The sequence below is a fragment of the Drosophila bipectinata genome, chromosome 3R (genome assembly GCF_030179905.1).
Source record: "Drosophila bipectinata strain 14024-0381.07 chromosome 3R, DbipHiC1v2, whole genome shotgun sequence".
Taxonomy (NCBI): Eukaryota; Metazoa; Arthropoda; class Insecta; order Diptera; family Drosophilidae; genus Drosophila; species Drosophila bipectinata.
Window position 1 is genome coordinate 10,362,683 of NC_091739.1, and position 13,309 is coordinate 10,375,991.

At 41.6% G+C, this 13,309-nt stretch overlaps 1 non-coding gene across 1 annotated transcript; it reads left to right on the forward strand.

Annotated features, from left to right (window-relative positions):
* The first annotated feature begins 12,833 nt into the window (after nt 1-12,833).
* On the forward strand, nt 12,834-12,906 carry TRNAF-GAA (transfer RNA phenylalanine (anticodon GAA)). The gene has a single exon. It is a non-coding gene; the product is annotated as a tRNA-Phe (tRNA).
* The last annotated feature ends 403 nt before the right edge of the window (nt 12,907-13,309 follow it).

Here is a 13,309-nt window from a genome sequence, read left to right on the forward strand (position 1 = left end):
TGGCCAGACCCGCTTCCCGCCTTCGCTTCCTTCTTGCCGGTTGGCCCACAACAGCCTAGAACCCGTTAGTCGCTTCTTGGCCGTGCCCTCTTCGGCCGTCTCGGCTCCTTGGCCTTCTCCCCCTGGGCGCTATTCTTGAGCGTGAGCTTGAGCTTGGGCCTGGAACTTGGCCCGACTGTCTGTATTCGGTTCTCCAGTTCTCCATTTCTCTGGTTCTCCTCCGGTTGGGGCCACTTGTCAGCTGTCGCATGTGTCGTGGTACCGTTATTGCCTGGCTATGGAAACTCGGTCAAGAGTGTCTCATTCATGCTGTGATTGCATAATATACCGTTGCCTCTTGTTGGCCTTCTTCTTTTCCTCTTACTGTTGCTCCGGCCGCTTCTGCTTCTCGTTCTTGGCCTTCTCCCGAAGAAGCCCGGCCCGGCCCGGCTCCTTCTTGTGGTCTTCTCTTGGGTGCGCTTCTAGGTAATTTATTGACGCATGCCTCCACATTTGACAGTCACACGACTGCGCATTTGGTCATCTGGCCAAGTCGGGAGGCTTGCTAACGGTACTTATTATTGATGAACGTAAAAGTCTTTTTGGTTGACTTCTCTCCCAGATCGCTCCGTTAGTGTGAATTTATGGCCAAGGCGGCACAGACCAAAAAAAAAGCGAAAGAAATGGGTAGAACTGCAGTCTTGGAGCTGGAAGACTTGACCTGATTATGGCAGGACTGGTCTGAAGTCTTCCCGGAAGCCTACCAATCTGGATCATATTCGAGTTGATTAATCGACTCGTTTAACGGAATCGATTTTTAAAATCTTGTTTAATTACTATTTTAATAGAAGCAATAAAATCAAATTACTAAAGGAGGTGCCATAAGATGAGTGGTTTTCCCCCCTCACATCCCTGGAGTTTTAGTACCTTTTCCTGCCGGCCACCCAAGTATGACATCAACACCACAAACCAACAAAACCAAACCAACAAGGAACCACAATCCGGTATGGACAATCACCAAAACACCTTGTCAATTGGGCGCTTAAGATTTGGACGCAGACGAACTGGCTCCGCATATCCACATATCCATTGGATCCGTCCCCGAGTTGCTCCCCGATCCATAAATTCGCGAAAACAGCAAATGAAGAAAACAGCAGCTAAAGGCACCTGGAGGAGACATGGGAGGCTGGTGGTGGTGGTGGCGGCGGCATTAATAATAGCAAACAACAGACAAGCAACACCAAATGAGGGGGGCTGTGTTGATGCTTGTTGCAACTTGCAACTCTTGCACCGGCATCAGCATCAGCAGCCACAGCAGCACCAGCACCAGCACCAACAGCAACAGCAACCACTTGGAGCAGCAAACGACAGAAATGATCTTAAATGAATGCGGAAGTTTTTCTTGGGGTTTCGTAACCAGCTATAGCTAAAGCTGCAGTAGCAACAACAGCAACAACATCACTGTTGGTAGCGCCAAAGAGGTCGCAATTCCAGTGGCAGCTATGTTGCTACATTTATGTACATGTGTTTGTATGGCCAGCTCCAACTCCGACTCCAACTCTGGCTCAGCATCGATGCCGTGAGCCCATAATCATAGATGCAGCCGCTTCTAGCTGGGTCGAAAAACAGCCCAGTCCATGGACATATTAAAATTAATCCAATGATTGCAGCGGCAGCAGCAGCATCAGCATCAGCCACTTGAAAATTGTTAGCCAATTTGGTAGCCTCACTTGGCCTCGCTTCAGTAAGCAGGGATCGTGTGAATCGGAAGCTGAGGCAGCCAGCTGCCAATAGTCATTTGATCCTGGTCCCCAAAAGCTTAGCCACTTTCCCATGTGCCCAATCAGATGGAAGATGCCCTGCAGCAGCCATAGCCACAGTCTCGGCAGCTGCTGAACTGCTGAAGTTCAAGGCTGCCAGGATCCATATTGAATGTCCTCCCCCGCCTGCAGTTATTCATTCATGATCAGGGAATCCGTGAGGGAGGGATCCGTGAACGTGTGTGGGCCTGAACATCCTGATCCTGCCTGGGAACAGACAAATTTCTGCATAAACCCATAAATATCAAATTGATCTAAACGGCGCCGGCGCCGCCGCCTTGAACTTGAAACATCCTATCCCACAAACAAATACCGACAGATCACGTACCACACTATTTGACAACTCATAAATAAACGTTAAATTATGAACTCCTGCAAAAGGAGACAAAATAGAAATTGAAATGTTTTTGCCACAACAAAATATCTTTCTTTTACCCACAAAAACACACAATCGATTGACAAACCATAGTAGTGAGGAGTACACAAGAAGAAAAAGGAAATTTTTAAATATTTCTAAGGATAAGTGGTTCGTTAAATAGGGAAGAATAATATTTAAAAATTATCAGAATTATTAGAATATTGAGTCTTTATAAAAACTATGATAATCTTAAGTTTTGGATAAAGGACACACATCTTCTTCACAGGATCTCGGAAAACAACTATCCTCTTTAAATCACTTTCTTTTAAAGTAGAAAAGTTAATAAAATAAGAACTAATTTTGGAAAAAAATACTCCCAAAATAATCTTAAATAAAATATTTTCTGTGTACTTAGGCGCCTCATAATCCATAATATTGTGTCATGTTCATGATCAACGCGGCCTCAGCCTTGGAAATTGTGAGGAATGGAAAATGTTTTGCCGAAGCCCACACCTTGGTGGCAAAATTATTCGGAAAACTCCTCGCCGGGCGAACGAAAGTAAAAGAAAGGCCCAAAAAAATATAGTCGAAGCCAAAGTCACAAGCCGACAACCGAATTCGACCCGCTCGTTGGCTAATGAAGTGGTAAAAAGGGGCTTGGAAAACTGCATGCCATTGCAGTTGGTGGTGGTGGTGGTGTTGCCACCAACGCTGCAACTATAGTATTCCTGTTGGTAGTGTGGTGTTGCAGTTGCAATGTTGCCGCCGCTGCGTTGAGCGCAGTTGGTTTGCCATTTTTATGGCCTCTTTGGGTAAAATGTTAACAACAAACACCTTCGGTACAAGGGAGGGGGCGGGTGAAAATTATGAATTTTTACTTTCACCGCATGTGGCAAATTCAGGTTTGCCAGCGGGCATGAACTTGAGGCGAAGGCAAAGGCGTCGGCAATTGTCAAGGCTGCCAAAGGTCACAAGGCCCGGCCGAACGAAAGGTGTGGTCGAGTAGATAAGCGAGGTGCCACACCGCGAGATACGGGATGCCTGGAAAATCCTTATTATATATTACTTAAAGGATTCAGAATTTTGTTCCTGGAAAATGAGTGTCCTGGCAAATTAGAAGATCAAGCTATATTAAATTAAGATTAGGATGTTTTGATGATTTCTATATTAAATATCAATCAAGAACCTATTGCCAACTAATATCAATTGACACTTGACAAGTAGTAGGTACTTAAAATAAAATAAACTAATTATTTTTCAATAAACACTTAATAAATTCAATTGCCTGATAAAATATCAATCATAATTATTTTTCCAAGTGTGCCCTAGGACACACATACACTCTCAGATGCGGCGAGATCATAATTGATTGCTGCAACAAATATTTTTATGGTCAGGGCCGAAATCACTTTGGCCAAAAGAAACCAAGAGAGAGCGAGAGGTGTAGAGAACAGAGGAGCCTGCCATCCAATTTGCTTTTAATCTAGCCTGATGAAGATGTCCGGAGCGATGGGATTAACACACCACAAAAAAGCACTACTCTGCACTACACCAAATAAAAATAAACACCTATACAACAGCGAATGTGTAACTTGCAACATTTCCGCATTTTGGCCGAGAGAAAAACAAAACAGGCCAAGAGTGGCCCGGGAGAGGTTCGGACACTGAGCCAGCAGCTCTTAAGCTTCGTCGGAGCTGCTCTTAAACCCACAAACTGATTTCCGAGGTTCGTTTCGAGCCAACTGGAGACTCGGCGGATACTCGGAAGAGTAAACCTGGCCCAAAAGGTCTCAGCCCGGTTCGCTTCGGCCTCGTTCAAGCTTCGGCTGAGGCTGCTGCTGCTGCTTCTTCGATCTTGGAGGCAATACGTCACTAGGGTGAACGTACTCGCGGATGTTAGTGGGTCACTATTTGTACGGTCAACGAACCTTTGGCCGCTTGTAAATACAACAAAAGAAAAAGCCCAGGCAGCTTCCTCTACCCCCCTTCCTCTTCCTCACAGTGCCGTCTTCTTCTTGGCCAGCAACTTGCTTTCTTTCTTAACTTTTCTCACACAAACATACACCGCAGAGAGATGACTCTTGTCTTGACTGACTTGACTGGTTGACTTGCAGTCGCCGTTGTCGTAATTTACTTGGGCTATAGGTTGATCAGAGCGGTCTGCCAGCCTCGTATTGCAGCCCGGCCCCTCTTGTGGGTTGCATCCTGCTTAGGGATGGTCAAGACACCAATAGTGCACCGATATAAGATTTAAATATTGAAAAGGATATGCTTTACCAACTTCCATATGAATAATTATTAAAAAAAACTTTGAAATGCATTTGATTTTAAGAGTTTTCCTTATCAATAACAAAATTGCAATCCATAGATTACCTTTTTAAGATTATTTTAATATTTAAAAAATGTTTTGCAATATGTATCTCAACGCATATTCCTGGCCTTATACATCCCTAATCCTGGTTTGTTGTTGTTGCCATTTCGGTTGCATTGCCAAGTTGCAGCACGTTGATGTTGCTGTTGTTGCTGCTGCTGCTGCAGGCAGCTGCATTGCTTGGTGTTCTTATTATGCCCCAAACAGGTCCATGGGAGGCTCTTCGGATGAGGCGGAGGCTTTGGCTTTGGCTTTGGTTTGGTTTTCACATGATTATCATGATCATCATTACCATCCGCAGCCACATTAATATCGTCATCTTCGGGCCAACACAAACCGAGCGAAAAAGACGGAACATCAGATAGAGAAAGAGACGGGGCGAGGGAGCGAGTGAAGGAGACGGCGCGATCAGTTCACATGCAAGTTTCGCCGGCTGGCATGACTTGTGGTGTTTGACTTGTGTGTAAGTAAGTCCATAGAAATGCATTTCCGCATATTTTACACCACTAAAAAGTCCAAAAAGAAGCTGGAAAAAAATTGAAAAAAAATACACACAATATAGAATAACATATATACATATGTTTGTTTACTCTTTTGTTGTGGGGCGTTCGTTAGACTCCCCCTTCAGCCCCTTCAGCCTGATGCTTTGTTGCCGGGTAATTGAAACCATAATCATTATCTGGAGCCTGCAGCCTTCTGCGGCCTCTCAATCAGTTCAGTTCGGTTCAGTTCGGATTGGTTTAGTTGTTGCCGCTCCATTATAATGGAGTAATTATGGCGTGTTCAAGAGTGAAGAATTTTCTGCACCGATTTCAATGCCAAACAATTCCCTTTTGTCCAGATAGGTCTTATCTGTCGGATTGCCCGGTCCTCCTCGAGCCAGCTCCTCTGATAATGTGTCACTGAACTCCGACTTTGTTTACCACCCGAGCCCGGGCTTTGGTAATCATTTGCATTATCACCGAATATTCATGCTGATTTCGTGAAACGCCATCGGAATGGGATAATTATTTAAATTCCACTTTGTGTAGCATTTAAATGTTAAGCACAAGCGAAATTAAATTTCCATTAATAAGAATTAGGTTTGGAATTTTGTTTTATTGATTATATTGGGTATCTATTAAGATATCACTAAATCCAAGAGCCAATTAAAAATAAATATGTATATTTAATGGGCTATTCTTAGAATATCATAGACCCTTTTTGCATTTATTTGACTCTCTGACTTTCTAAGCTGCCAATTGATTTTTCCCCAACAGAAAATGACCTCTTCAAAGTTCATATGAATGGCAAGATATCCATCATCTTAGCACTTTTATGGCCAACCATCCATCAACTTTCTTCAACCGAGCAGCGCTATCTATCTTTCTACGAACTTCTTTATCATTAGGAGTGCACGATCATGCCAATAAAAGAAAGAAATCACGGACCGCGATCGTTCGCCATGGTAACAAACTTAATGCATTCCGCGTTAAAGTGTCAATGATCTCGTTACCAAAAAAGAACGAAGAGCTTCAAACATTTCACGCACCGGAGTTCATTGTACCACAGAAATGGACAGAAAACCCAAAGAGACAAGGGCCACCATACATATGACGGCTATACCTTCGTAGATACAGTCTAACTCCTTTAAAATCAACTTTCCCAAATCTAATTTTCTCCAACTTTCACTATAATTTGATGTTAATTAGAAGTCTTGTCATTTACAAGAGTCGCATTAATTTGTAACCTTTGGAATCATGATTGAAATTCCTCATTAAACAAGGGTTATAAGAATATTTAAAATAGAAATGAATCTAGTCCTATGATATGGTTTGGGTTATAGAAGCTGGACTGTAAATGACAGGGGCATGGGTCGGGAAGAAAGGGGCAGCTCCGTTGGTGGTAATGGCCAAATCATGCACGAGCTTTTGCAGAAAGAAGATAAATTAATATGGTCAGCATGTCATGAATTAGCTTTCTTCCTATGGCTGCGCTCCGCCTCTACTGCTTCGTTTTTTTTTTAAAACTCTTTTTTTTTTAATTTTTTCTATTTTTTTTTGCTACCTATTCCCAGTACAAAGCAACAAACAAAGCATACAAACTTTCACGCAAAACGTACATTCAACTCCCGGCTGAAATAGAAATAGAAGCAGCAGAAGCTGAGGCAGAATCGGAATCAGAATCAGAATCAGAAGCAAAATCAGAATCAGATTCAAAAGCAGCAGCAGACCATAGAGAAGGATAGGTGTATAGTATACGAATACGTACAAATTCCCATAAATCAGCTGTGAGCCAAAGGGTCAAATACCTCGAGGCGGGCTAAAAATTACACACGAACATGTGTTGAAAGGAGGAATTAAAACCAAATTAGTTTTACACGCTGACCACCTTAGGAGAAGATGGCAAAATAGAGCAAAATATGGTCAATATAGAGAGTATACCAAGTGCAACATCCATATAATAAATGCAATGAAATTAAATATTAAAAGATAAAAGTGTAAATACTAATAGTATCTTTGTTATGGTTCTTAACCTTTTGAAAAACCTACTTTTTTAATTATAGTTTATTTTTAATAAAAATGATTTGTTAGCTTTAGCTAATTTGACTTAATTGCCACTGAAATCCCATTCATCACGCACCCACCACGCCCCCACCAACAAATCGCTCCAGTTTAGTTCCAGTATAAAAGCAAAAGCTTCTTAGATACGGATAGAATATCTTCTTCAATTTTTGTGCTGGCGGCACATTATGATAGGGGCTCTTCGTTTGAGGATCAGTGGGAATCAGAGTGTGGGAAGAAAACGCACAAACCAAATTAAACAAAACGAAGAGCCGGCGAAAACTCTTAAACATCGGGCCAAGACTTTTGTGTGGTCATAAAAATGCGTGAGTTACGTTCGGGCCAAAAGCAGGAATCAGAAATCAGAAGCAGAAACGCCAGTGACGTCCCTCACTCTGGCCAGTCCGTCAGCCAGTAAGCCAGGCTTCCAAACTTTCGGGCCAAAACGATCGACGCTGTTGGAGTTTTGGCCAAACAAAATGCAAAGCAAATTAAACATTACGCCGCCTGACCTGCCCTCCAAACTCTGCATTGCATTGAGAAAAAATGGTTACAAAAATTTAATTATATTAAGATTTTATTTAAATTCTTAGATTAGAAGACTATTTTATAATATTTTGATAATAGTTAGATTTCTCATCTCTCAAAGTTGTTAAAAAAAGGAGTATTTCCCCAGTGTACTTTCAGCTACAGCTCCCCCACCCATTTCAACCTTCTTTTGTGTGCCAAAAGTACTGGGATCCGCCATGGTCTTCATGATGAAATGATGATGATGACGACGAGGTTGTGGCTTTGGCTTTTGGTTTTTGGCCCGCCACCACTGCTGCCACTGCTACGTTTGATGCGCCACGGTGTTACCAAAGTGGCAACGACAGTTGCGGCCATTCACCTCCCAAAAAATACAAATATCCGTAAGTCTGCGTGTGTGCGCCACACATATGCAGCATACAAAGTGTATGCCCCCCAAAAAATCCAAAAGAACAAAAAAAAAAAAACACAAAAAGAATGACCAGGCCAGCAGCAGCTATTCCATTCGTGCTGTAACCAAGTTAACATAAGCCAAGCTCGCTAGGCCCACACCCATACTTATGCGGATTCACGTTCAGGGCCGGTATTGTAAGTATGAGTGCGTTTTTGGTAAGAGTGTAAGTAAGTTTACGAAATTTCATTACACCGTGATATATATAAATATGGGTATATTTCTGGTAACGAAATCGATAAGCCTTGTCTTAAGATACAAATTTACAAGGGAATTAAATGTTTTGCAAGTTAAAGATTTCTTATCTTCTTTTAATATAATTTGGGAGTTTATATAAATGGATTTATAAAGAAAATATATTAAAGACATCCTTAAAAAACTTTCTTAGTCTAAGTTCTCAGTGTGGATGTTACCAAGTCTCAGAGTATTACAAACCCAACATACATATATTCTACGTTTGTACATCACACCCGTAAGTTTGTTGTAATGGATTTTGGCCTTCTCGTGGTGGTGATGCTGGGATGGAAACACGTTCCGTCGCTTTGGCCTGCTTCCCTCGACAGGGCCAAGGAATGATTGACATTGGGCAGGGTCGCCATCAGCGTTGTCGGCTGACATGCTAATGTATGAAGAGAAGCCGAGCTTACCGCTCCAAAACAAACAAGCCACGCCGATAGACAGAGAGGGGGCGCTGCCGTACGAGAGAGTAAGATACATGGGAACGCGGCTCCAAAACCGGCAAAAGTTCAAGCAAAACAAAATCAGCTGACTTCGAGTGGGGCCTAAGAGCTGACGTTTCTTCGAAAGAGAACCGAGCTTTGTCGGAAGAGGGGAAGAATGACTGATAGAAAGGGACAGCGCTAACCGAAGAGCATGTCATGTCCACAATGCAACCTCAGAAATGCGGAAGTGTATGCTACTCATGCATCCGTCGTTCATGTAATGCAGCTGTGCCAGCGAAAGAGACGGATGCATGCGATCCGAAAGAGACGGGTAGACATGGAGAGATCAGCAGTGAGCGCCAACTGGTTTGACGATGTTTGTGTAAGTGTGTTTGTCACTGTTTAGGCAAACATTGTTTATAACTTGTTTATATAAATATTGTTAATTTCGTGCGAGGCCTGGAAACTGGCCCCTAACCGGCACGGCTCTCTTCCCAAGCTCCCCCTCTCTTTCGCTGGCCGTCTCTAGTTTTTATCACAGCGCTCGACTTGTGCCATGAATATTACAAATTTATATAGAGAGTTAGGTTCAAGCTGGCTGAGCGGCTTACAAGCTCTTACTGTAAGTCCCTCTGTGTGTTGGTGTGTGTGTGAAAGAGAGTTAAGAGTGGGCGCGACAGGGAGTGAGAATCGTTAAAAGCGCAATTAATTGCTTACAGCCAATATCGAATCAAAATCGTTTTAATGAATTGCACAAATGTGTACTGATTGTTGCTGATTTGTCGGCCATTAGGAAGAGAAAAACGCTAATCGGTTGATGGGTCGAGGTTCGAATGAAAATTTTATAAATAAATGTCACAGTGATTCACTAACATTGAGATGAAAGAACCCAGGAAGTAGGGTAAGTTCTTGGAAGAGATCTTTACAGGCATATATCAAGGTGAATAATATATGAATATCCAGGAAAGTCCCTGTACAGTCATGGTTAAATGGTCATCTATGTAAATATAGTCATCTGATTAGCAACAAACTATATCTTACTTTTAATTAAATTCAATAATTATATGGGATAGTTTCCATACAATAATTTTCCGCTCGGAAAATCTGACAATGATAATATTAACCATGAGGGTTTTATTAAAAACCCCTTTTAGGGGACTCACCTATTCCCATTCCTACATCATTAATGTAAATCGATTAACTAACATAGCTCGGAATCCATATCATCATCGCAGGGCGCTCAGTCACAACAAATTGGGTATATCATCATTTTATTTATAGCCATCAATTACCATTTATGCATTTCCAATTAGACTGGTAGTAGGTGCTGAGCTAGCTCCATAAAACCGGCGACTCCGCCCAGTTGGCCCCAACTGCAACATTCACACGTGCAACATCACAAACAACAACAACAACAACTGGTGGTGGTGCTGCTGCTGCAACTATGAAAGCATTTTCCAATTCCGATGCATGGCATTAGATGCGCTCTCCCATACACGAAGTTACATATGCATGAAAAGAATCCCAACTGGTAATGAAAATAAAGTGCACGTCGCATGCGGTAATAATAACAATAAAATAAAATAACAAATTACACGCAACACTGCCTCGGCCTGGGACTGGGACTCTTGACTCTGGACGATCTGGTCTGCACTGAGAAAAAAATCAAAGAAGAATTCGTAAAATCAACTGGGGCTTACTATTATTATTCAAAGAAAGTTTTGGTTCAGAGAGACATAATTTAATTTATGAAAAAATTATTATTCCCAGTGTGGCTTTCGACTTGAATTTGAGGTTTGGGGAGTTGGCCAGGCGAGCGATAATTACGGAGACACGGCAACAAAGGCAATCGAGCCGACTCACTAAAAAGTCGCCAGCAGGAGAAGCCACTGCGGCTGAGAATCGTGTGTCCCCATTCCGAGCCATGAGCCAGGGACAGCGGGATCGGGATTCGGATTGGTAGCGAAATCAGAAAAAAGGGAACTCTGCTTGGGGCGTAGAAAGCTGCTGACGTTGTGGCCAAAATAAAATGAATACGATATTATATCCAAGAGGTTACAACCAAGGGCAAGCTAAACCTGGCTTACAACCTGGCTTAGATCTAAGAGCGGGAATGATGGAGCATTTGGACTTTCTCTTAGCCCGCTCTTCGTTCTAAAGAGCCATAGAAGTGAACATATATGGCCAACACAGACGGCACACAAACACTGACGCAGAAATACAAGCAAACAAACATGTGGCTATAGCTTAGTTGTGCAGCTCAGACAATCTGGGTCACATTTTGCCATTGAACCGGTGACGTCACAGCGGGGCAACGACCGCAAAGCACGACCAGCTACAGCAGCTCCACCAACAGCAACAGCACCAGCAACAACTACAACAAGACATCGGAGCAACCATTGGAAAGCGTGCAAGCAAACATTTTACAACGACAACACGAAGCTGCGACCGAGGCTTGGAGTCTTGGAGGCTTGGAGGCTTCAGCCTCAGTTGTAGCTTCATTTCTGGTTTTGGTCGGTGGCTGATTTGTTGCCCAGCGAGCAAAACTGTGTGTGCGACACCAGCCCAGCTGCACCCCCCCTGCCTCTGCCCCTGTCCTTGCCCCTCTCCAGGTGCTGGGGAGCTGCTCCTCCTCCCCCGCCCACAATAGTTCATTAGATGCCATGTGCCATCGTGGTGGAACAAACATGATTTGGCTGAGGACTCAGAAGCTGCAACACCCAGAGAAAACTTATTTTTTCCAATTTCTATATTTTAAGATTTTGAAAAAAATTCAATAAATAACTAGAAAAGAAAGTCAATAAGGCAATATAATAATTTTGCTACTATGAGTCTATGACTATATTCCTTTTCAATATCCGCTGTGAAGTTCAATATAGATGTGAAATATGGAATAGAAAGTGTCTCAAAAGTTCAATTTTGGTCCTAACTTGGTCCATGAGGTTTTCCAGCTTGATTTATTTCATGGAAATAGCCATAACTTGTCCAATAACTATCCGATCGAAGAATGTTATGCCTTCCCGATCTAATCTCCTCGAGTAGGTTTATTTTTGTCAAAAACCTGGACATCTAAAATCTGACCCAATTTAAGCCATTTTTCAAAGGGGTAACACCATAATTTTGACAAAAAATTGATCAAAAATTTTATTTAAGGATTATCACAAACTTTTCTTACAGGTCAAAAGCCCTAGATGTCCTGATTTATAAATTTTATTCATTTTTCATATCGGATAAAAAATAGATTAAATAATTGAAAAAAGTGTCTCAAAAGTTGGCAATTTACCACCCCATACTGTTAACTTGGCGAAGGAGGTTATCCAGAAAGTTTTATTTAAGGGAATTGTCCTTAACTTGGCGAATACTTGTCGGATCAACAAACCTTATGCCTTCTCGATCTTTTATCTTCGAGTAGAGTCATTTTTTTTATCATAACCTGGCCAACTAAAATCTGACATGATTTTCGTTACATGATTTTTCGAATTATAGCATATTTTGATTAAGATAAACGGTAAGTGAAGAAAGGATTCGTAAAAATTATTCCTCTCTTAAACCTGATAGTCAATGATTTAAATATTCGCTAAGAAGGGTCTGAAAAGTGTCCATTGAAGTCGCTCTATTGTCTCCTTAAATTGGTCTCCTCCCTCTTTTATTTCAGGGATTTTAAATAAATATTTAACATATAATTATTATCATCATAAATTATTATCATAAAACGAACATAAACTTAGCAGGCTGAAAAGAAAATGTTAACACTAAGACAACTAAACTGACAGTTGGTAAAATATATTTCATAACCTGGATACAAATCCTGTTGTCTTAAGTCTAAAATATTTTGCAGTGCACTTCCTGAGACAGTCCAACCGAATCCTTAAGCCAGATTATTGCATTTGAAATGCTTTTGACTTTGATGACTTTAGCGCTGGCGCTGGGACTTTTGCTCCCCAGCCAACAGGTTCATTTATTTTCTGGGGGGCTCTTGGCTGCCCTGCAGGCTAGAGTTTCTATTTTAATCTGGTGGCGATTAGATAAGCCCCAAAGAACCAGAGAAGCGCCAGAGTTGGGGAAAGGGACGGAACGTAGCAAGCGTGACTAATCAGAACTTGGAATCGAGACAGACATGTGCCGAAATAGCTCAGTTGGGAGAGCGTTAGACTGAAGATCTAAAGGTCCCCGGTTCAATCCCGGGTTTCGGCATTCAAGAAATATTTTTTTAAATTTATTTTGATTTTTTGTTTAAAATATATTAAATAAACAAATTAATAAATGAGCGTTAGCGACTGTTTAAGAATATTTTTATAAATAATCTTTTTTTTATATTGAGGGGAAAAAGTACTAAATAGATTATTTCGATTTAAAGGTATTTAAACATATTTAAGTTACTTAGCTTGAGTACCCAAAATATCTACGTATTTAAAAACATTTAAGTTACTTAGATTGAGTACCCAAAATATCTAAGTATTTAAAAACAATTATATGCTATTTACTACCAGATTTTCCTTTTACCAGCTTGATGTCCAGTGGCATGTGGCTGTCAATCAAAAGATGTTCGCAAAATTAAACTAAGCCTGCGGAGCAAAGACTGACCTGGTCGACGGGA